The sequence below is a fragment of the Oncorhynchus gorbuscha genome, linkage group LG06 (genome assembly GCF_021184085.1).
Source record: "Oncorhynchus gorbuscha isolate QuinsamMale2020 ecotype Even-year linkage group LG06, OgorEven_v1.0, whole genome shotgun sequence".
Classification (NCBI taxonomy): Eukaryota; Metazoa; Chordata; class Actinopteri; order Salmoniformes; family Salmonidae; genus Oncorhynchus; species Oncorhynchus gorbuscha.
This window is the reverse complement of record NC_060178.1, coordinates 72780808-72803964: the sequence shown is the minus strand read 5'-3', so window position 1 is coordinate 72803964 and position 23157 is coordinate 72780808. Positions and strand designations below refer to the sequence as shown.

Below are 23157 nucleotides of genomic sequence, written 5' to 3'. Positions count from 1 at the left end.
ACCCGCACTGGAAACACCGTGCGCTCCATACCATAACACGGTGTCTGCCCGGTCTCTCTAGCCCACCGGTAAGCACAGGGAGTTTGCGCAGGTCTCCTACCTGGCATAGCCATACTCCCTTTAAGCCCCCCCCCCCAATAATTTGTTTGGGCTGCTTTTCGGGCTTCCTTGCCAACCGTGTTCCCTCGTATCGTTGGCTCCTATCTCCGGCTGCCTCTGCTCTCCTTAGTGCTTCCACCTGTTCCCATGGGAGGCGATCTCTTCCGGCCAATATCTCCTCCCAAGTGTAACAACCTTTACCATCCAACACGTCTTCCCATGTCCATTCTCCGAATACTTCATCCTCCTTTTGCTGCTCCAGCTGTCGCTGCCTGTTTATACCAGCGCCTCTCCGCTTTAACCGGCGTGTCTTTTTTTTTGACTCCATTCGCCTATAGCCCTCTTCGCACTGTTCCAGCGAATCCCAGGCGGGCTCCTGCACTCTCTCTGGATCGGCCGCCCACCTGTCGATTTCTTCCCACGTCGTATACTCCATGCCTCTGCTATCCATAACTTCCTCCTTTCGCTGCTGCCTGTTAACACGCTGCTCGGTCCGAGTGTGGTGGGTGATTCTGTAACGTCGTTCTTCGTTTGTCGAAAGAGAGTCGGACCGAAATGCAGCGTGTTTGTTACTCATGATCTTAAATGAATGAAAACGGAACGATACATGAAATAACTCAATACAAAAACAACAAACGGAACGTGAAACCTAATTACAGCCTATCTGGTGAAACTACACAGAGAAAGGAACAATCACCCACAAAATCCAAAGCGAAACCCAGGCTACCTAAATACGGTTCCCAATCAGAGACAATGAGAATCACCTGACTCTGATTGAGAATCGCCTCAGGCAGCCAAGCCTATACAACACCCCTACTCAGCCGTAATCCCAATAATACAAAAGCCCCAATACGAAATACAACAACATAAACCCATGTCACACCCTGGCCTGACCAAATAATAAAAAAAACACAAAATACTAAGACCAAGGCGTGACACTAACTGGCTAAGTTGCTAGCTATATCCAGACACAAATGAGAGAACACCTCACTCTGACCATATGAGAGAACACCTCAATCTGACCATTTTACTCACCCTAGCAGAGCTGGTTAGGCAGTTTTCATGTTATCCAGAGCATTGGTGACTGTAACTGTGCTGCTGGCAACTATTTAATTCAGATTTTTGTTGACGTTTACTGACCAAATTCAACGGGTGTTGAGTATTCGTAAATTATTCAGTTTTTCTGTGCTCTGGAACACTCAGACGAGAGTGCTTTGAAATCATAGTAGATAGCCAGTGACAATTTACGAAGCACCCGAATGTCCATTGAGAACGCAAAATGACAATAACACTTAACTAAGAATCATGTGAATAATCAAGTCAATAAACGTTGGGCAGTTAGATAGATAGCAGATAGTTAATATTCTAGCAAGTTTGATGTATTAGCAGCCAACTAACATTAGGTAGCTAGCTAACATACCGGTATATACTGCTCTAATGATATGCTATGTGGTTCGTAAGTATAACAAAGCTCACACATTGCCAGCCAACATAACGCATAAGGTAACTTATTTGAAAAGTCATGACTTTATTACATTGCTCAACATTTTCTTAACATCTGTCATAATCAGTTAAAGCAATGAATTTGTATCCGCTCTCGTTGCATATTTTCCACAATTTTTTTTTCAAATCTGAAAAGGATGTAAAGCCACGCACATTTTCTGAAGAATTGAATTATGGGCCCTTAAAGCACGGAAATAGTGTCTGTCCACTGTTTGTATACTTTGTATTTTTGCAAATGTAGAACCACGTCCGGGAACATTTGGCATACTAACTACTATATCCATACTATGCCCAATAAGCATACTATATACTGAATTTAAGTCACAAATAGTTTGGTTAGTGAGGTTAGTATGAGTATTCAAACACAGCTGGTGTCTGTTTTAGATTTGTATCTGTCGCTAATTAAATCTGTCTGATTAAATCAGTGGCCTCTGGGTTTGTAATATAGCTACAGTAAAGGCTACATATTGCCCAGATGCATGTCAGGTGATCATTTGCCAATTAGAAACAGATACGTTCCACTAAGACTCAGGGGAAGGTGACTTTCAGTCTGAAATACTTAGTCCAGTATACTTAGTCCATTTAATCGATAGTGGGATAGAATACAGTAAAAACGGGAGGAATTTTATCTTTACAAGAACCTTCAACTGATGATCTAATGATTCTGGTTGAAGGAGGAACTGACAGGCAGACTACTAACACAACTTCCTCTAGCAATTACTAGGCTAATAAAAACATTTGCTTGTAGAATCTCAATGGAATATGTCTTTAATCAGTATACCCAATTCAATGTCAACATCACAAATGCTGACACTATCAAGACATTATCAAGATTGTGGAGCTATATAATAACAGAGGAACCCCATTTCAAATTGACACGTTAGCATTGCAGTACTGTGGTAGCAGATGTTCTGAACTCCCTAGAACAGTTCTGAGAATCATTACCTTCATTTCTAAGATAAGAATTGAAAATGTTAAGAAAGTACATTTCCAAGATAAGAATTCCACATTTTCAGAATGTAACCTTTATTTAACTAGGCAAGCAGCTGTTTGCTCAAACTGGGTTGGAACTGTGCTCTTGCATCATGAAGACAACTTTCCTAAGATGGTTTGACCTCCTCCTAGCTCTTGGCCTCTTGACTTATGTGATTTAACTGCAATTGGTTTTATCAATTTCAAATTATTTTTGTTGGTGTTGGCACCCCTGTATCTAGCTTTAGTTTCTTTTGCACTCTACCTAAACAAGATATTTGGACAACACTACAAATTTAAACCATTTTGTAAATCCCATCTCCCAAACTGACCACTATTCCAGAACAACCAAACAGTGGTTCTGAGGCCGAGGCCAATATTTTTGGGACAGGCATCATCTATACAGTTATCCCCTTTCCCCTCACTAATCTTTGGCCTGATGTCATGAGCCAGGTGTGACTAAGCTGTCAGATAAAAGGAAACCAGAGGTGGATTCTGCCAACATATGTGGCTTTTTGGTGGCATTACGGAACATTTGACATATTTACAGGTGCTTTGCCTAGAGGCTTGGGATATGTATGAAGACTGGTGATGAGAACAAGGATAGAGCAATGCTAAAGGACATTGTCACGCCCTGGTCGAAGTATTTTGTGTTTATCTTCATTTATTTGGTCAGGCCAGGGTGTGACATGGGTTTTTGTATGTGGTGTGTATGTATTGGGATTGTAGCTTAGTGGGGTGTTCTATTTAAGTCTATGGCTGTCTGAAGTGGTTCTCAATCAGAGGCAAGTGTTTATCGTTGTCTCTGATTGGGAACCATATTTAGGCAGCCATATTCTTTGTGTGTTTCGTGGGTGATTGTCCTTAGTGTCTTTGTTCCTTGTTCTGTGTGTATGTGCACCAGTATTAGGCTGTTTTGGTTTTCATTACGTTTTGTAGGTTTTGTATTTAGATTCGTGTTACGTTTGTTCATTAAACATGGATCGCAATCTACACGCTGCATTTTGGTCCGACTCTCCTTCACCACAAGAGAACCGTTACAGATATTTAGATGTGGCTGTGCAGGTGGATATATAGTCAGTAGGGTGGATTAGAGAGAGAGACAGAGAGAGACAGAGAGAGACAGGGCAAGAGAGAGCGAGAGAGAGAGGAGATGGGTCAGCTTTGTGGCTAGACTGGGCAGACAGACAGACAGACAGATTAAGCAGTTTGTCAGCCTATTGCTATCTGCCAGATGTTCTCAAAGCGAGCTTTGAAGTCGCTGAAAGCGTGTGCATGTGACTGTCCCTGTGGGTGTGTGTAGTCAGTAATTGTATATACTGTATATGTTGAAGATGTGTATCTCATATGTATTGATTTGTTCAAGGTCCCTCTCATGCAATTGGCCAAACATCTGCAATGCAGTAGCAGCCATGGCTTTTCACTGCCTCTTTGTAATTGAATTCCCCCTACTCGGCTGAGCAGTGTCATACACTCGTACACGCACGTACGCGCACACACACACAGCCTCTGGACATTCTTCAGGCAGGGAACCTTAAATCAGCACAGAGACTGGTTCTCCTACTGCCAACATACTCCTTTTCTTTCTCTCTTTCACTCTCTGTCTTTCTCTCTCTCTCTCTGCCTGCTGTTTTCTGTCCATCTCTACCAAGGTCCTGTTGTTCTTTCTGTTTTCACTGTGACACCACAAGCTTTCAACTCTCAGCCCGTTCCCCTAGCCCCATGAGATCTCTCTATCTTCCCCTTTCTCAAAGTCTCTCTCCACTCTATCGACCCGTTTTACCACGCTGCCTGGCTCGCATTGATCTGAATATAAAATGGACTTGATGAGTGTGCTCCTCTGCGTGCCTGTAAGCTGAAAGCCAGGTTCAGTATATAGAGAGAGAAACAGGCCAGGTTGGTCAGCTTAAATGAGCAGACCCAATTTCTGGGAAGGTGATTCACTGGAAATGTATCGGCCAGATATATAAGGTTCTGAGCGGAGGCAAGGAAGGTGCGATGCTATCTTTATTGGATCATGCTGTGCAGTAATAAAGTCCTTATACCGAACCCCCTCACCAGTGCACTCACGTCTCTACTGTAGTTGCCTCTTCTGCAACGTTCTTTTCAGTGCGTTATCGTTGGCTCTGCTTTCAAACAAACAAAAGGCTGTATGCACTGCTTTCTCCCAGATGTCCAGCACACACACACACACACACACACACACACACACACACACACACACACACACACACACACACACACACACACACACACACACACACACACACACACACACACACACACACACACACACACACACACACACAAACTCAACTCCCCCACTCCTTTCCTTTATCAACCAGACCTGGTGTGATGAGCTGTAGCCTTTGGAATTGTTTTATTTCAAATACTTTGAGTGTTTAAGGCTGTCTATACAGCGCCACACAAACTCAATCAAGCACAGTAAATGTAATTGAAAGAAAACAAATACTATCTGAACCTACATCTGCTATCAACTGACAATAAATTGCCAGAATAAAGATATAAATGATCTCTATATATACGTACATTCTAGAGCATTTACATGGATTTGTAAGTTGAAATGTTGGTTAATGTGTACTGTCAGCATACGTGAAATGAAAAACACAATGGCTTGGCTCAACCCCGGTTTAGTTAGGCTAACTCCCCATATATGAAGGACCACTGAGGCAAGGTCTAGCATTTTAATGTCATTAGTTAGGCAAAGGTGATATTCTATAGACCAGAACATTGTGCTGGGGAGATTGCTGTTCTTTTATACATCATTAGTTACATAAACAGGATGGGGGCCAATCTGGAGAGAGTGGGCCACCTGCTCCGTGTGGCCTGGGGAGAGAGGGGATGAGAGATGCCCTTTCTTTCGTGTCAGGAAATTGCCAGTGACCCCCTCAGTCCAAATCAGAGGCTGGAGGGAGGTGAACAGAATAGCAGGGGGGAAATGGTGGAAAGAGGGATGACGGCAGGAAGGGTGGAGGGTAAAAAAAGAAGCACCAAAGCGCAAACAACAAACAAGTCTCCCCCAGTGCTTGCTGGCAATGTTCTGGCTCCCTGAGCGTTTGCCTCTTTGTGACATCCGTGATTGGCATGACCTCTGAGGGGGAAAGGACAGGCTGCACCATAGAATTAGGAATTAGAATACTAGAATGGACATGAACCGTCCTATGATTGGATTAAGGTAAACCATTTTGGTCAACCATGGTTTGCCAGTGCTGTGATTATATATTGTGTAAAATAATGAATTTGAATAATTTATCTGCACGGTATGTTTGTTGGCTGCATAGCCAGCCAGTTATATAGGAATGATTCCATCATTTTTTTAAATTAACTGCCAATATGCCAACATTACATTCAAACAATGCAATCAATCCATCCATACACTGCCTGAAATCAGTTGACGTTAGGACAGACAAGTTGTTAATGCAACAAGTACTGATATTGTATCATTTACAGTAATAGCACTCACAGCTTTCAAAGACAACAAATTGACACATTTATGGTCTGTTTACATACATTGAATGTACAAAACATTTTATACAATGGGTGGGTCTAACCTTGAATGCTGATTGGTTACAAGTTACCACCGGCTAACTCTATGACATTAAAATGCCTATTTACTCTGTTCCATCTGACTGCGCAATCCACTGTTTCATCAGCCCAGACAGGGAAGTTATAAACTTTATCTCCAATATAAAAGCATCTAGACATTATCTCACATTTCTTTTAGACTATCATTTTGTTGTCAACCGCGGAGATTAGAATAATCCTTGCTATATGTCTCCGACATTTGCAACATGTTTCAATATTCAAATTTGATCTCCAACTGTCCCGTAGTAATGAAGGTGTAGGGGTCAGGATGAGAGAGAGAGTCAGCCAGTCGAGAGAGAGTCAGCCAGTCGAAATCAAGAATCAGCTGGCATCATTTTTATGGATGTATACAAAGAAATGTCAATTGAAAAAAAGATAAAAACAAAACAAAGTTTTCAGTCTTTTCAGCTTCAATTTGAAGAGATTGTGTTAGCTGTGATGTTGCCTAGCTCCTCTGAACAACAAGTGCCCTAACGAGAGAGCACATGTTCTATGCCAGGCGAAATCGTGCCTCAGTAGCTCATTGTTATGGATGTATCGAAATAAATGTCACTAGAAAACAGCTTATTAAACAAATGCAGCTACTGTTGTTATTCTTTCTGCACTGTATGACGTGACTGTAAGTTAGCCGTAGTTGGCTAGCTAGCAAGCAATGATAACAATGTTGCCAGCCAGTATGGCAATGCAACATTTAGAACGCATGACTGGGTCGCATCCATAGATAAAGAACAAAACGACTGAACGACTGGGTCGCGTCTCTGGCAACCGAACCAATAGAACGAACGACCAGCCGGCTTGGGTAGCAAACCTAGATTTGTTGCGGACTATATATTGTAGAAGGATGAAATAGTATAAATTAATTAATCAAAATAATGTTTTTAATGAAAATATGTCAATCATTATTTGAATATGTTGGTAACCCGTTTTATAACAGTGAAAAATGCCCTCAAATCCGTTGCCAATGTATCCTCCTTCTCTGGCATTATCACTTAAATGAACACCTGCTCTTTCCATGACATAGACTGACCAAGTGAATCCAGCTGAAAGCTATGATCCCTTATTGATGTCACTTGTTAAATCCACTTCAATCAGTGTAGATGAAGGGGAGGAGACACAAGAATGATTTTTGTGCCTTGAGACAATTCAGACTTGGATTGTGCATGTGTGCCATTCAGAGGGTGAATGGGAAAGACAAAATATTGAAGTCCCTTTGAACAGGGTATGGTAGTAGGTGCCAGGCTCACCGGTTGCTGCTGGGATTTTCATGCTCAACAGTTTCCCTTGTGTATCACCACCTAAAGTATATTTAGTTAACTTGACACAACTGTGGGAAGCATTGGAGTTAACAAGGGCCAGCATCCATGTGGAATGCTTTCGACATCTTGAACAGTCCATGTCCAGAATTGAGGCTGTGCAACTCAATATTAAGAAAGTGTTCTTAATGTTTTATAAACTCCGTGTATATCTTCATTGGGATAGGGGGCAGCATTTTTCACTTTTGGATGAAAAGCATGCCCAGAGGAAACTGTCTGTTACTCTGTCTCAGATGCTAATATTTACATATTATTAGTAGTATTGGATATAAAACACTCTGAAGTTTCTAAAACTGTTTGAATGATGTATGTGAGTATAACAGAACTCATATGGCAGGCAAAAACCTGAGAAAATATCCAACCAGGAAGTGTGAAATCTGAGGTTGGTCGTTTTTCAACTCAGCCCCTATTGAAGATACAGTGGGATATTGGTCATCTTGCACTTCCTAAGGCTTCCACTAGATGTCAAAAGTCTTTAGACCTTGTTTGAGGCTTCTACTGTGAAGGGGGGCTGAATGAGAGGGGAATGAGTCAGAGTTCTGGCAGAGAGCCACGGGCTCATGACGCGAGGTCATGAGAGAGTTAGCTTGCGTTCCATTGCTTTTCTACAGACAAAGGAATTCTCGGGTTGGGACAGTATTGAAGAATTATGATAAAACATCCTAAAGATTGATTCTATACTTTGTTTGATATGTTTCTACGACAAGTAATAACTTTTTGGAATTTTCGTCCAACCTTTCCGCTGGACTTGCAGTTTGTTTACCAAACTCCCTAACAAAAGGAGGTATATGGACATAAATTATTAACTTTCTCGAACAAATCAAACATTTATTGTGGAACTGGGATTCTTGGGAGTGCATTATGATGAAGATCATCAAAGGTAAGTGAATATTTATAATGCTATTTCTGACTAATGTTGACTACACAACATGGGAGATATTTCTTTGCTGGTTTGGTCTCTTAGCGCCGTACTCAGATTATTGCATGGTGTGCTTTTTCCGTAAAGGTTTTTGAAATCTGACAACATCAAAAGAGATATGTCTGCATGTCAATTCAACAACTAACAATAACAGAAAAAAGGCACTGTTCAATTCTACATCAAAAAAATACTTACCTGTACTTCAGGTTTTCTTTTTCACTTATCAGCCATGACAACTATAAGTTCATTCTACAAGGTCCTCTATGATTTCTCTCAGAGTATTGTTGAGCTTGAGAACCAGAGTCAGTAGTCGTTGGACTCTGAGAACGTATGGGTCTAACAGTCTCTTGAGGTTTAGTGTCACTCGTAACAGGTAACACCTCATCTGAGTTCTGTGATGAGATAAAAGCCATCAGCAGCTTTGTCCTGTCCTGTGACTCCTTAAACTGTTTCATCCGATAATTGGCTGTGCCAGATCATGTTGGGACCTACATTCACAGTGTATGTCAGGTGTCCTGTCTTTGACACAAAGGGTGTCAGTTCACTCCGAGGTGAACTGACACCCATTTTCGCTAACCAACTGCTCAGGCAGACCTTTGCAAGAGAACAGGGTGCAAAGGACTTTCAATTTCTTGCTTGATGTTGCATTTCCCTTAAGAATCAGACCCTTTTAAAAAGTGTTGCCTAAAATGACATACCCAAATCTAACTGCCCCTAGCTCAAGACCTGAAGCAAGGATATGCATATTCTTGAAACCATTTGAAAGGAGACCCTCTGACGTTTTTGGAAATTTGAAATGAATGTAGGAGAATATAACACATACATACATCTAATACATTTTCATATAAAAAAAGTAATCTTTGAAATGCAAAAGAAAGGTCACAATGTATTATTGCAGGTTATACGCAATTTCAATTTTGCAGTGTATGTGCAAAGTTTTAGACTGATCCAATGAACCATTGCATTTCTGTTCAAAATGTTGTATCAAGTCTTCCCAAATGTGCCTAATCGGTTTATTGATACATTTTCAAGTTCATAACACGGCACTCTCCTCAAACAATAGAATGTCATTATTTCACTGTAACAGCTACTGTAAATTGGACAGTGAAGTTAGATTAACAAGAATTTAGACATATCTTATATGGGCAGAAAGCTTATCTCCTGGGAAATTCTCTTGATACTTACAAACTCATGCTAATCCCATTAGCCTACGTTAGCACAACCTTCCCGTGGGGGGCACCGGTCCTGTGGCGGTTTTAACAGTGAAGACCTTAGGTCATTTCGAGTGGGCGTTGACCATGATGAGGAGCATCCTTTCCAGGAACGGCCACACGTAGTTAATGTGAACACTTTGCCATGTGTGGAGGGGTGCTGTCTGTGACTGTCACTGTTTCTGTTGACATCCACTGCATGTCTTGGCCAGGTCATCTATTTGATGGTTGATTCCAGGCCACCAGATGTTGCTTCTGGCTAAGCTCTTCATCTTAACCACTCCCAAGTGTCCATCTTGAGAGTGCTTCAAGCACTCTTGAACGTATGTATCGTGGGTGGTACAATGACGTGCAGTAGAGGTCGACCGATTATGATTTTTCAAAGATTATTGGAGGACCCAAAAAAAGCCGATACCGATTAATCTGACAATTTTTTTATATTTTGTATTTGTAATAAGGACAATTACAACAATACTGAATGAACACTTATTTTAAATAATGCAAAAACAAAGTGTTGGAGAATAAAGTAAAAGTGCAATATGTGCTTGCTCAGAACATGAGAACATATGACAGCTGGTGGTTCCTTTTAACAGGAATTATAGGGCAATTTCTCTCGATACGATTTGTATTTCATATACCTTTGACTATTGGATGTTCTAATAGGCACTTTAGTATTGCCAGTGTAACAGTATAGCTACCGTCCCTCTCCTCGCCCCTACCCGGGCTCGAACCAGGAACACATTGACAACAGCCACCCTTGAAGCATCGTTACCCATCGCTCCACAAAAGCTGCGGCCCTTGCGGAGCAAGGGGAACAACCACTTCAAGTCTCAGAGCGAGTGACGTTTGAAACGCTATTAGCGCACACCCGGCTAACTAGCTAGCCATTTCACATTGGTTACACCAGCCTAATCTTGGGAGTTAATAGGCTTGAAATCATAAACAGCTCAATGCTTGAAGCACAGGGACGAGCTGCTGGCAAAACGCACGGAAGTGCTGTTTGAATGAATGCTTACGAGCCTGCTGGTGCCTACCATCGCTCAGTCAGACTGGTCTATCAAATCATAGACTTAATTATAACATAATAACACAGAAATACGAGCCTTAGGTCATTAATATGGTCGAATCCGGAAACTATCATCTCGAAAACAAGACGTTTATTCTTTCAGTGAAATATGGAACCGTCCCGTATTTTATCTAATGGGAGGCATCCATAACTCTAAATATTCCTGTTACATTGCACAACCTTCAATGTTCTGTCATAATTACGTAAAATTATGGCAAATTAGGCGGCCCAAACTGTTGCATATACACAGACTCTGCGTGCAATGAACGCAAGAGAAGTGACATAATTTCACCTGGTTAAAGTTGCCTGCTAACCTGGATTTCTTTTTGCAAAATATGCAGGTTTAAAATATATATTTATGTGTATTGATTTTAAGAAAGGCATTGATGTTTATGGTTAGGTACAGTGGTGCAACGATTGTGCTTTTTTCGCAAATGCGCTTTTGTTAAATCATCCCCGGTTTGGCGAAGTTGGCTGTCTTTGTTATGAAGAAATAGTCTTCACCGAGTTCGCAACGAGCCAGGTTAGCAGGCAATATTAACTAAGTATGCAGGTTTAAAAATATATACTTGTGTATTGATTTTAAGAAAGGCATTGATGTTTATGGTTAGGTACGCATTGGAGCAAGACAGTCCTTTTTCACAAATACGCACCGCATCGATTATATGCAACGCAGGACACGCTAGATAAACTAGTAATATCATCAACCATGTGTAGTTAACGAGGGATTATGATTGATTGTTTATTATAAGATAAGTTTAATGCTCGCTAGCAACTAACCTTGGCTTCTTACTGCATTTGCGTAACAGGCAGACTCCTCGTGGAGTGCAATGTAATCAGGTGGTTAGAGCATTGGACTAGTTAACTGTAAGGTTGCAAGATTGAATCCCTGAGCTGACAAGGTAAAAATCTGTAATTCTGCCCCTGAACAAGTCACCCCCCATTCCAGGGACAGTACAGCCCAATGCCACACATAGAAGCGTTGAAGGCAGGATAGTGGTAGGATAGGTTGTAATAATGTGTTAGTATCTGATCTGAAGTGATCAGCTTCTTCACAGTCTTTTGACCACTTCTGTTCTGCTTTCCAGTTGCAGCGAACAGTGCAGTGGGTGCAACACAGTGGAAAGGCTGTGTAGGAATTTAGTAATTGACAAAACCCAGGAATGTGCGGTGCTGGCTCACATTTGACATCTTTGGTACTTTCTGAACAGCGTCGATCTTGTCCTGACATTTGTGAAGGCCGTGTCTGTCAATTGAATGTCTGCAGTACACGATCGAGTCCTTGAAGGACTCGCATTTGCTTGTTTGTTCTCAAGCCATACTCTGCCAGTCGTGTGAAAACCACATGCACAGTAAATCAAGGATATTTGAACTCAGTGTTAAAAAAGTAGTGTTAAATTGACTCTACTGGGAGTTATCTTAACCCGCAATTACTGTTGATAACTGGAGTTGATTGGGAAGGATAACTTTTAACTCCACTAACAGTAACCAGAGACGTGTGTCACATACACAGATTTCTAAACTAATCAAAAATGTAAGTGGTTGGATTTATAAAACTGTTAATTAAATAGTTATTCCAGTTTACATGGTGTAGGTAGTCTCCATGTATTGTATTTTTCCCACTACTCTGACAGGAATTCTACATGCAGGTTGTGGGTGATGTGAAAGTGCTGGAAATCTTCCTGCAAGTTGGATCTAACATAGATTGGATATCAAATTGCAAATCACTGTAATGCAACATTAAGACATATTCACTAACACCCTTATAATTATGTTACCCTAAAGACAAATGTACTCTGCTGGAGTTGATCGTTAATTCAGAACAACACAAAAAAGTGTAAAATGGCAAGGGTGTTGATTAAAACTACATTGGAAATTATAAAATGTAAATTGGAGGTACATTTAAGCACATTTTTGTATGTTGGATATTTACTCAATTTTGTGTCATTTTAACTCCCAAAATACCAACACCATGACCAGAGTAGTTTTAACATAACATGGGGGTGGGACAATATAAACCCCTGAAACAGTGTTTTATTTGACTCCATAGGAGTCAATTCTTGTGTTCGTCCTAGAGCAAAACAGACCCTACAGACAGAAGTTGGAAGATCTGTAGTACTGACTTCAGACAAGTCCTGTGAAGTTTGTGTGGATCGGAAGAGCAAAAATGGAGAACACCATCGTGTTCGTGACTGTCTCGTTTTTCCATAGAAGTATCATCATATTATGCCGCTACAGATGTTTTCATGAGAAAACTGATTTCCGGGATGTCTCATGGTCTAAGACATTTTAGCTCGGCCACCTTCCACAGAAGATGCGGAAAAGAGACATCAGCGGATGCAGTAGATTGAGATGCATCCAATGCAATGAAATCTCTAGCTTAAACTGATTCCGTTTTGGAAACGTTTGGCTATGACCAGCGGCTTTGGATTTAGGTGAGTCACATCTACAACCTCCCTGAAGATTTTCTCTGCTGGCTTTGTCGGGGCTGTAAGGCTATGCAGCAAGTTTTGTTTTTGCTCCCATGACACTGAGAAGTACCGACACTTTCCTTTAATCTTCTAGCAAAGAAGTACTGCTCAAGTCTCGATATATGTAGCCCAATCCTCTATGGTGCTATCAAAAATGTCCACTTGTCCTAGACATCCAAAAGATTGTAGCTTTGTATGTCTCCCTTTATCAGCTCAAATTAAACAATCCAATCACTTCCTTTTTACTCACATGTAACCTTCATCCTAAGCTAGTGTCATGCAGGTGAAAGAGGACCCAAAAGCGACTTGGCGAAAACAGAGTCTTTAATCCAGTAAAGTGAATACAAACAAAAAAACACAACTTTCACTCGAAATGACGAGGACCAACTGGAGACTCGATCTTGAACAGCAGGTGAACAGCAGGTTGCCTCGGGAAGGCACTCGAACCAGACAGACTCAGACACCTGCTCACCACGCAGCATCTGAGGAAAACACGACACGACAGGGCGATACACAATCACAGCACGGTGAATTCTAAACAAGGAACCGACAGGACAGGAACGGAACACAAAGGAAGAAATAGGGACTCTAATCAGGGGAAAGGATCGGGAACAGGTGTGGGAAGACTAAATGATTGATTAGGGGAATAGGAACAGCTGGGAGCAGGAACGGAACGATAGAGAGAAGAGAGAGCGAGAGAGTGAGAGGGGGAGGGGGAGAGAGAGGGATAGAAAGAGGGAAAGAACCTAATAAGACCAGCAGAGGGAAACGAATAGAATGGGGAGCACAGGGACAAGACATGATAATAAATGACAAACATGACAGTACCCCCCCACTCACCGAGCGCCTCCTGGCGCACTCGAGGAGGAATCCTGGCGGCAACGGAGGAAATCATCAATGAGTGAACGGTCCAGCACGTCCCGAGACGGAACCCAACTCCTCTCCTCAGGACCGTAACCCTCCCAATCCACTAAGTATTGGTGACCCCGTCCCCGAGAACGCATGTCCATGATCTTATGTACCTTGTAAATAGGTGCGCTCGACAAGGACGGGAGGGGGGAGGGAAGACGAACGGGGGTGCGAAGAAAGGGCTTAACACAGGAGACATGGAAGACAGGATGGACGCGACGAAGATGTCGCGGAAGAAGCAGTCGCACAGCGACAGGATTGACGACCTGGGAAACACGGAACGGACCAATGAACCGCGGAGTCAACTTACGAGAAGCTGTCGTAAGAGGAAGGTTGCGAGTGGAAAGCCACACTCTCTGGCCGCAACAATACCTTGGACTCTTAATCCTGCGTTTATTGGCGGCTCTCACAGTCTGTGCCCTGTAACGGCAAAGTGCAGACCTCACCCTCCTCCAGGTGCGCTCACAACGTTGGACAAACGCTTGAGCGGAGGGAACGCTGGACTCGGCAAGCTGGGATGAGAACAGAGGAGGCTGGTAACCCAGACTACTCTGAAACGGAGATAACCCGGTAGCAGACGAAGGAAGCGAATTGTGAGCGTATTCTGCCCAGGGGAGCTGTTCTGCCCAAGACGCAGGGTTTCTGAAAGAAAGGCTGCGTAGTATGCGACCAATCGTCTGATTGGCCCTCTCTGCTTGACCGTTAGACTGGGGATGAAACCCGGAAGAGAGACTGACGGACGCACCAATCAAACGACAGAACTCCCTCCAAAACTGTGACGTGAATTGCGGGCCTCTGTCTGAAACGGCGTCTAACGGGAGGCCATGAATTCTGAATACATTCTCGATAATGATTTGTGCCGTCTCCTTAGCGGAAGGAAGTTTAGCGAGGGAATGAAATGTGCCGCCTTAGAGAACCTATCGACAACCGTAAGAATCACAGTCTTCCCCGCAGACAAAGGCAGACCGGTAATGAAGTCTAGGGCGATGTGAGACCATGGTCGAGAAGGAATGGGGAGCGGTCTGAGACGACCGGCAGGAGGAGAGTTACCCGACTTAGTCTGCGCGCAGTCCGAACAAGCAGCCACGAAACGGCGCGTGTCACGCTCCTGAGTCGGCCACCAAAAGCGCTGGCGAATAGACGCAAGAGTGCCTCGAACACCGGGATGACCAGCTAACTTGGCAGAGTGAGCCCACTGAAGAACAGCCAGACGAGTGGAAACAGGAACGAAAAGGAGGTTACTAGGACAAGCGCGCGGCGGCGCAGTGTGCGTGAGTGCTTGCTTAACCTGTCTCTCAATTCCCCAGACTGTTAACCCGACAACACGCCCATAAGGAAGAATCCCCTCGGGATCAGTAGAAGCCACAGAAGAACTAAACAGACGGGATAAGGCATCAGGCTTGGTGTTCTTGCTACCCGGACGGTAAGAAATCACAAACTCGAAACGAGCGAAAAACAACGCCCAACGAGCTTGACGGGCATTAAGTCGTTTGGCAGAACGGATGTACTCAAGGTTCTTATGGTCTGTCCAAACGACAAAAGGAACGGTCGCCCCCTCCAACCACTGTCGCCATTCGCCTAGGGCTAAGCGGATGGCGAGCAGTTCACGGTTACCCACATCATAGTTGCGCTCAGATGGCGACAGGCGATGAGAAAAATAAGCGCAAGGATGAACCTTATCGTCAGACTGGAAGCGCTGGGATAGAATGGCTCCCACGCCTACCTCTGAAGCGTCAACCTCGACAATGAATTGTCTAGTGACGTCAGGAGTAACGAGGATAGGAGCGGACGTAAAACGTTCTTTTAGAAGATCAAAAGCTCCCTGGGCGGAACCGGACCACTTAAAACACGTCTTGACAGAAGTAAGAGCTGTGAGAGGGGCAGCAACTTGACCGAAATTACGAATGAAACGCCGATAGAAATTAGCGAAACCTAAAAAGCGCTGCAACTCGACACGTGACCTTGGAACGGGCCAATCACTGACAGCTTGGACCTTAGCGGAATCCATCTGAATGCCTTCAGCGGAAATAACGGAACCGAGAAAAGTAACGGAGGAGACATGAAAAGAGCACTTCTCAGCCTTTACGTAGAGACAATTCTCTAAAAGGCGCTGTAGAACACGTCGAACGTGCTGAACATGAATCTCGAGTGACGGAGAAAAAATCAGGATATCGTCAAGATAGACAAAAACAAAGATGTTCAGCATGTCTCTCAGAACATCATTAACTAATGCCTGAAAAACAGCTGGCGCATTGGCGAGACCGAACGGCAGAACCCGGTACTCAAAATGCCCTAACGGAGTGTTAAACGCCGTTTTCCACTCGTCCCCCTCTCTGATGCGCACGAGATGGTAAGCGTTACGAAGGTCCAACTTAGTAAAGCACCTGGCTCCCTGCAGAATCTCGAAGGCTGATGACATAAGGGGAAGCGGATAACGATTCTTAACCGTTATGTCATTCAGCCCTCGATAATCCACGCAGGGGCGCAGAGTACCGTCCTTCTTCTTAACAAAAAGAACCCCGCCCCGGCCGGAGAGGAAGAAGGCACTATGGTACCGGCGTCAAGAGACACAGACAAATAATCCTCGAGAGCCTTACGTTCGGGAGCCGACAGAGAGTATAGTCTACCCCGAGGATGAGTGGTCCCCGGAAGGAGATCAATACTACAATCATACGACCGGTGAGGAGGAAGGGAGTTGGCTCGGGACCGACTGAAGACCGTGCGCAGATCATGATATTCCTCCGGCACTCCTGTCAAATCGCCAGGTTCCTCCTGAGAAGTAGGGACAGAAGAAACGGGAGGGATGGCAGACATTAAACACTTCACATGACAAGAAACGTTCCAGGATAGGATAGAATTACTAGACCAATTAATAGAAGGATTATGACATACTAGCCAGGGATGACCCAAAACAACAGGTGTAAACGGTGAACGGAAAATCAAAAAAGAAATAGTCTCACTGTGGTTACCAGATACTGTGAGGGTTAAAGGTAGTGTCTCAAATCTGATACTGGGAAGATGACTACCATCTAAGGCGAACATGGGCGTAGGCTTCTCTAACTCTCTGAAAGGAATGTCATGTTTCCGAACCCATGCTTCGTCCATGAAACAACCCTCAGCCCCAGAGTCTATCAAGGCACTACATGTAGCACCCGAACCGGTCCAGCGTAGATGGACCGACAGAGTAGTACAGGATTTTGATGGAGAGACTTGAGTAGTTGCGCTCACCTGTAGCCCTCCGCTTACAGATGAGCTCTGGCTTTTACTGGACATGAATTAACAAAATGTCCAGCAACTCCGCAATAGAGGCACAGGCGGTTGGTGATCCTCCGTTCCCTCTCCTTAGTCGAGATGCGAATCCCTCCCAGCTGCATGGGCTCAGTCTCTGAGCCAGAGGAGGGAGATGGTTGCGATGCGGAGCAGGGAAACACCGTTGATGCGAGCTCTCTTCCACGAGCCCGGTGACGAAGATCTACCCGTCGTTCTATGCGGATGGCGAGAGCAATCAAAGAGTCCACATCTGAAGGAACCTCCCGGGAGAGAATCTCATCCTTAACCACTGCGTGGAGTCCCTCCAGAAAACGAGTGAGCAGCGCCGGCTCGTTCCACTCACTAGAGGCAGCAAGAGTGCGAAACTCAATAGAATAATCCGTTATGGACCGTTCACCTTGGCATAAGGAAGCCAGGGCCCTAGAAGCCTCCCTACCAAAAACTGAACGGTCAAAAACCCGAATCATCTCCTCTTTAAAGTTCTGGAACTTGTTAGAGCAATCAGCCCTTGCCTCCCAGATAGCTGTGCCCCATTCTCGAGCCCGGCCAGTAAGGAGTGAAATGACGTAAGCAACCCGAGCTCTCTCTCTAGAGTATGTGTTGGGTTGGAGAGAGAACACAATCTCACACTGCGTGAGAAAGGAGCGGCACTCAGTGGGCTGCCCGGAGTAGCAAGGTGGGTTATTAACCCTAGGTTCTGGAGGCTCGGCAGGCCAGGAAGTAACAGGTGGCACGAGACGTAGACTCTGGAACTGTCCAGAGAGGTCGGAAACCTGAGCGGCCAGGTTCTCCACGGCATGGCGAGCAGCAGACAATTCCTGCTCGTGTCTGCCGAGCATGGCTCCTTGGATCTCGACGGCAGTGTAACGAGCGTCTGAAGTCGCTGGGTCCATTCCTTGGTCGGTTCCTTCTGTCATGCAGGTGAAAGAGGACCCAAAAGCGACTTGTCTTTAATCCAGTAAAGTGAATACAAACAAAAAAACACAACTTTCACTCGAAATGACGAGGACCAACTGGAGACTCGATCTTGAACAGCAGGTGAACAGCAGGTTGCCTCGGGAAGGCACTCGAACCAGACAGACTCAGACACCTGCTCACCACGCAGCATCTGAGGAAAACACGACACGACAGGGCGATACACAATCACAGCACGGTGAATTCTAAACAAGGAACCGACAGGACAGGAACGGAACACAAAGGAAGAAATAGGGACTCTAATCAGGGGAAAGGATCGGGAACAGGTGTGGGAAGACTAAATGATTGATTAGGGGAATAGGAACAGCTGGGAGCAGGAACGGAACGATAGAGAGAAGAGAGAGCGAGAGAGTGAGAGAGGGAGGGGGAGAGAGAGGGATAGAAAGAGGGAAAGAACCTAATAAGACCAGCAGAGGGAAACGAATAGAATGGGGAGCACAGGGACAAGACATGATAATAAATGACAAACATGACAGCTAGCTTGTCACTGCATTAGCAGCAGGTCCATTTTGGGGTAGCCCAAGATGTACTCTTAAGGAGCCTACCGTTACAGTTTTCCTCAATTATTTACACGTTTGCTGAATCTTTGGGCCATTTTCTCAACTCAAAATGCAAACCTCTACACATCTCCAACAAAATCAAACACTGCATTCAAAACATTTTTCCAATATGTATTTTTTTTTTGCATCAAAATAACACGTGAATATATCTGTCTAAAACACATTGTGCTCAACACAAAACACTGAATATCCCCTCAGTAGGTTTATGCCTTTTCAGTGTTACACTAGCCAGTTCTAAAATATTGTTATAGTAATGTATACCTACTGAAATATAAACTCAGCAAATAAGATTCCTCTCACTGTCAAATGCATTTCTTTTCAGCAAACTTAATGTGGAAATATTTGTATGAACATGAGATTCAGACATGTGACAGACAAATGAATCATGTGTCCCTGAAGGGGGGTGTCAAAATCAAAAGTGACAGTATCTGGTGTGGCCCTCAGCTGCATTAAGTACTGCAGTGCAGCGACTCCAGATTTGCCAGTTCTTGCTGTGAGCTATTTGTCCTGTAGCACTGTCTTAGGCATCTCACAGAACGGACATTGCAAATGTTTTGCCCTGGCCACATTTGCAGTCCTCATGTCTCCTTGCAGCATGCCTAAGGCACATTCACGTAGCTGAGCAGGGACCTTGGGCAGCTTCATTGTGTTTCAGAATCCGTAGAAACTCCTCTTTAGTATCTTAAGTTTATATCTGTGACCTTAATTGCCTACCATCTGTAAGCTGTTAGTGTCTTAATGACCATTCCACAGGTGCATGGTCATTAATTGTTTATGGTTCATTGAACAAGCATGGGAAACAGTGTTTAAGCCATTTACAATGAAATCTTACAACATTTCTGCTGAGTTTAAATAAATAAACACATGCAATACTGTAATAAAACCACTCATTTATTTCCAAAATGCATTATTTTTTAACTCTTGTTTGGTATGTAACACTTTCGATACCCAAAATGAGAATACAGTCACTAAGAGGGTTTTCTTTACAAAATGAAAACATTAGTGGCTCATTCTTTCAAAGCGCTAAACAAACAAAGACAAAACACATGCATAGTGTAAGAAAGACATTAGGCTACATCCTGCCTCCTATTTTGGTCTGACCACAGCAACTTCATCTACATAACAAGCCATGTTCTCCTGAAGTGATGGATCCAACTGCCGAAAGCCCCCACATCAACTTCACTACATGCATCCTCCATTGCCAGGAGAAGAGGCATGTGTGCGAGAGGATAGCGGTCATACACCTTCCATCGCCATGCGAAAAAAACTATACAATTGGGTTTAGGAATGGGGAATATGGTGGGAGGTATAGAACAGTAAGTTGTGGGTGGTCGATGAACCAGTTACGGACCATAGCAGCCCGGTGGAAAATCATGTAGTCCCAGATGACAACAAACCGGTGCTGCTCTGGTCCACCCCTCTGCTTGGCTGGAATGAGGATTCCATGTAGTGTCCAGGAATGTGATGAAGGGCAGTGTTGTAGGGACCAAGGTTGGCATGGTGATTGAGGATGCCTTGCTGTCTAACAGCTACGCACATGGTGATATTCCCTCCAGGATGTCCAGGTACATTCACAATGGCCAATAATGTTTGGTTCCTGACCCCTTCTTTTGGCTAGGTTGAAGCCAGCCTCAATGTAAATATAAACATGCTGAATTGCAGCGGCATCCAGCTCCAAGACTCTGAAACAGACAAGACAATGTGACAGACCTAGAGCAGTCAATATGGCGAGGCACAAAACAATGGACTACTGTACTGTAATGTGTCTATACAGTGCTGATGACAGTAAATTCACAGTATAGTACTTACACATATTCATAGCGCTGTTCCTTAACCCTCAGTTTCACTAAAATGGCACCCTGTAGACCTGTTTCATCCGGAGTCGGTTGCACTGTAGTGCACGGTCCAATGTAGACAAGCCCACCTGGTGAATGTTACTGAATATTTTGTTGTCTGCGATTATGTGGTTCTGGATTTCTTGTTGTCTAATGGTATAGTTTGCCACGAAAATGTTCACAGTAGCGGTCTCCTGTTCTGGTGTGACAGCCGGATTCTTCCACGGCCTGGCAGTCTCTCAGTTCTGCAGAAGATCCACAAATGATATGATTGGTTACAATATGCTAAAATCATCTATTCTTTCAATTTGAAATGACATCACTGAAACATTGGCCAACAATTACTGAGTAACAAAGGCCTATTGATATGTCAGACTGCGGTATACATACATAAAGAGCATAGTGTTGATGGTAAGTAACTTATCGGTTCTCATTTCTGAATGTACGGATGGTAGATGTAGTGTAGCAGCTCAGGTTTGGCTGAACTCTGTCCAGCCTTCCTCATACGCAATCCATGGCCGAGCACATGGTCAACCAATGTGGCCCTGATCTCATCTGAGACAGCCTCCTTTCCACTCCTTTACCTCTTGCATTACCATTGACTTCAATTTTCCTCCAAAAAAGGAGAGCTCATCTGTGGCCTTTAGTGCTAAAGCTCTGATTTGTAAGTGAACAATTCAGCAACTACACCTGTGAGTTGTGGGTGTTGCCAATTGTGACTGGCATTGCTTTCCAAAGGGACGAAAGAGATTTTAATTTTGAATGTGGCGCCCAATGTAGAGAACTGTGTGTAGTGTTTTACAAAAAGTGTGATATAGAATTGAAAACTGAGTGTAAAGAAGGAATTGCGCTTGTAATTTTGCAGACTTGGTTTAGGGATTTAGTACATCAGTTTCAGGTTTCAGTGATTGCGTTTCAAGTTTATTGTGTAAACAATTGGGAAAAACTGTAAGGTCCAAGGACCTTATGATATCTTCAGATGTAGACTGACTCTGGCAGCCAAAACAGCTAAATACTCCATCTGAACATGAATCAATTCTAAATTGCAATATGGTTCTAGAAACATAAAAGACCTTTACCTTCATATCACATGAAACAATATTTCAGTGACAACACGTTCCTGGCAGCCTTCTTCCATTACACGCAGGTCTTCAGAGCATGCTAGATAGCTAATTAGCACAGTTGGTGCCTTTGTCTTCCATCTGTCTGTCACGCCCGTTGTATGAGTGAGACCAAGGAGCAGCGTGGTATGCATACATTCTCTTCTAATGAATGAAACACTTAACAAAAACCAACAACCGAAAGGCTATACAAGTTAGTGCAGACAGGCAACTAACCATAGTCAAGATCCCACAACTAACAACAGGGGGAAAATGGCTATCTAAATATGATCCCCAATCAGAGACAATGGTAAACAGCTGTCTCTGATTGGGAACCATATCAGGCCAACACAGAAAAACCCTAGATGACAAAAACCCTAGACATACAAAAACTAGAGTCCCCACCCTAGTCACACCCTGACCTAACCAAAAATGATGGAAAAACAGAGATATCTAAGGTCAGGGCGTGACACTCTTCCGTAAACGCGCTGTAACATGGAGATATGACCATGTGAGAACACTAAACCCACATTGTGTATCAATGTAACATTTTTGTAAAAAGAAAAGTGAAATATTAGTCTTTACTTGAGTCATTGAGTCTTGAGACTACTATTCAGCTAATGTTGTCCTTTGGGATGTGAAATTGTTCGATACAATGAGACTCATGGGTCATGAAAGGGGTTTAGACCAAAGCCATAACCATTAAGGTTTTCTACTGTTATGAAACTAAACAGTAAACAGCCTTAAACATAAGTAATATAGGTTGTTCCTGTGCCCTCAGGGGACTCCCATCTAACCATCCCCTTTTTTAAATGAAAGCTGCATGAGTTTTTGTGTGCTGGTATCACCTACGTATGTACTGTAATCTCTTTAGACGGAGGCAACGTGCGTCATCAGACGGAATACCTTTCATATACTTCACTGACTCTGATGTGTCAGAGAAGAGGATAAAGTTCTGAGAGTATAGTACAGGTTATTCCTGCTATAAAAAGTATTTCACTGCAGGAAACCTTGTATCCTGTTTGGTTTGTTGTCCTAGTTCCCTCTATGTTGTTGTTCTGCTCTCTGTTCCTTGGTCGATCAATACTCAGCGACCTTCACTATCAGTCAGCTTGCCAAGCAATGCACTCTGGGGGAACGTTACTTTGAAGGACACTATTACCATGGCGCCCACAGGATCTCATCCCTTAACCTCCTCCAACACATCCTCACACAACACTTACACACTCCCAGAAAAAAAACAGAAATCGAGACTGAAGGATGCAACAGAGAGCATAAGGTCAATTTCTCACCTTAGAAAGTACAATGTCCTAAATTGTCCTTCCCATCCTGCCATCATGACATCACT

General features: G+C 43.6%; 1 protein-coding gene and 1 long non-coding RNA gene across 2 annotated transcripts in view; one reads left to right on the top strand and one right to left on the bottom strand.

Moving 5' to 3' along the window:
• Positions 1-23157, top strand: part of LOC124038736 (pro-neuregulin-3, membrane-bound isoform-like) — a 562438-nt gene that overhangs the window by 279180 nt on the left and 260101 nt on the right. The window lies entirely within an intron of this gene.
• On the bottom strand, positions 19738-22055 carry LOC124038302. Its single transcript, XR_006839340.1, has 3 exons — positions 21789-22055; positions 20684-20954; positions 19738-20556 (listed from the first exon to the last, which is right to left on the bottom strand). It is a non-coding gene; the product is annotated as an uncharacterized LOC124038302 (long non-coding RNA).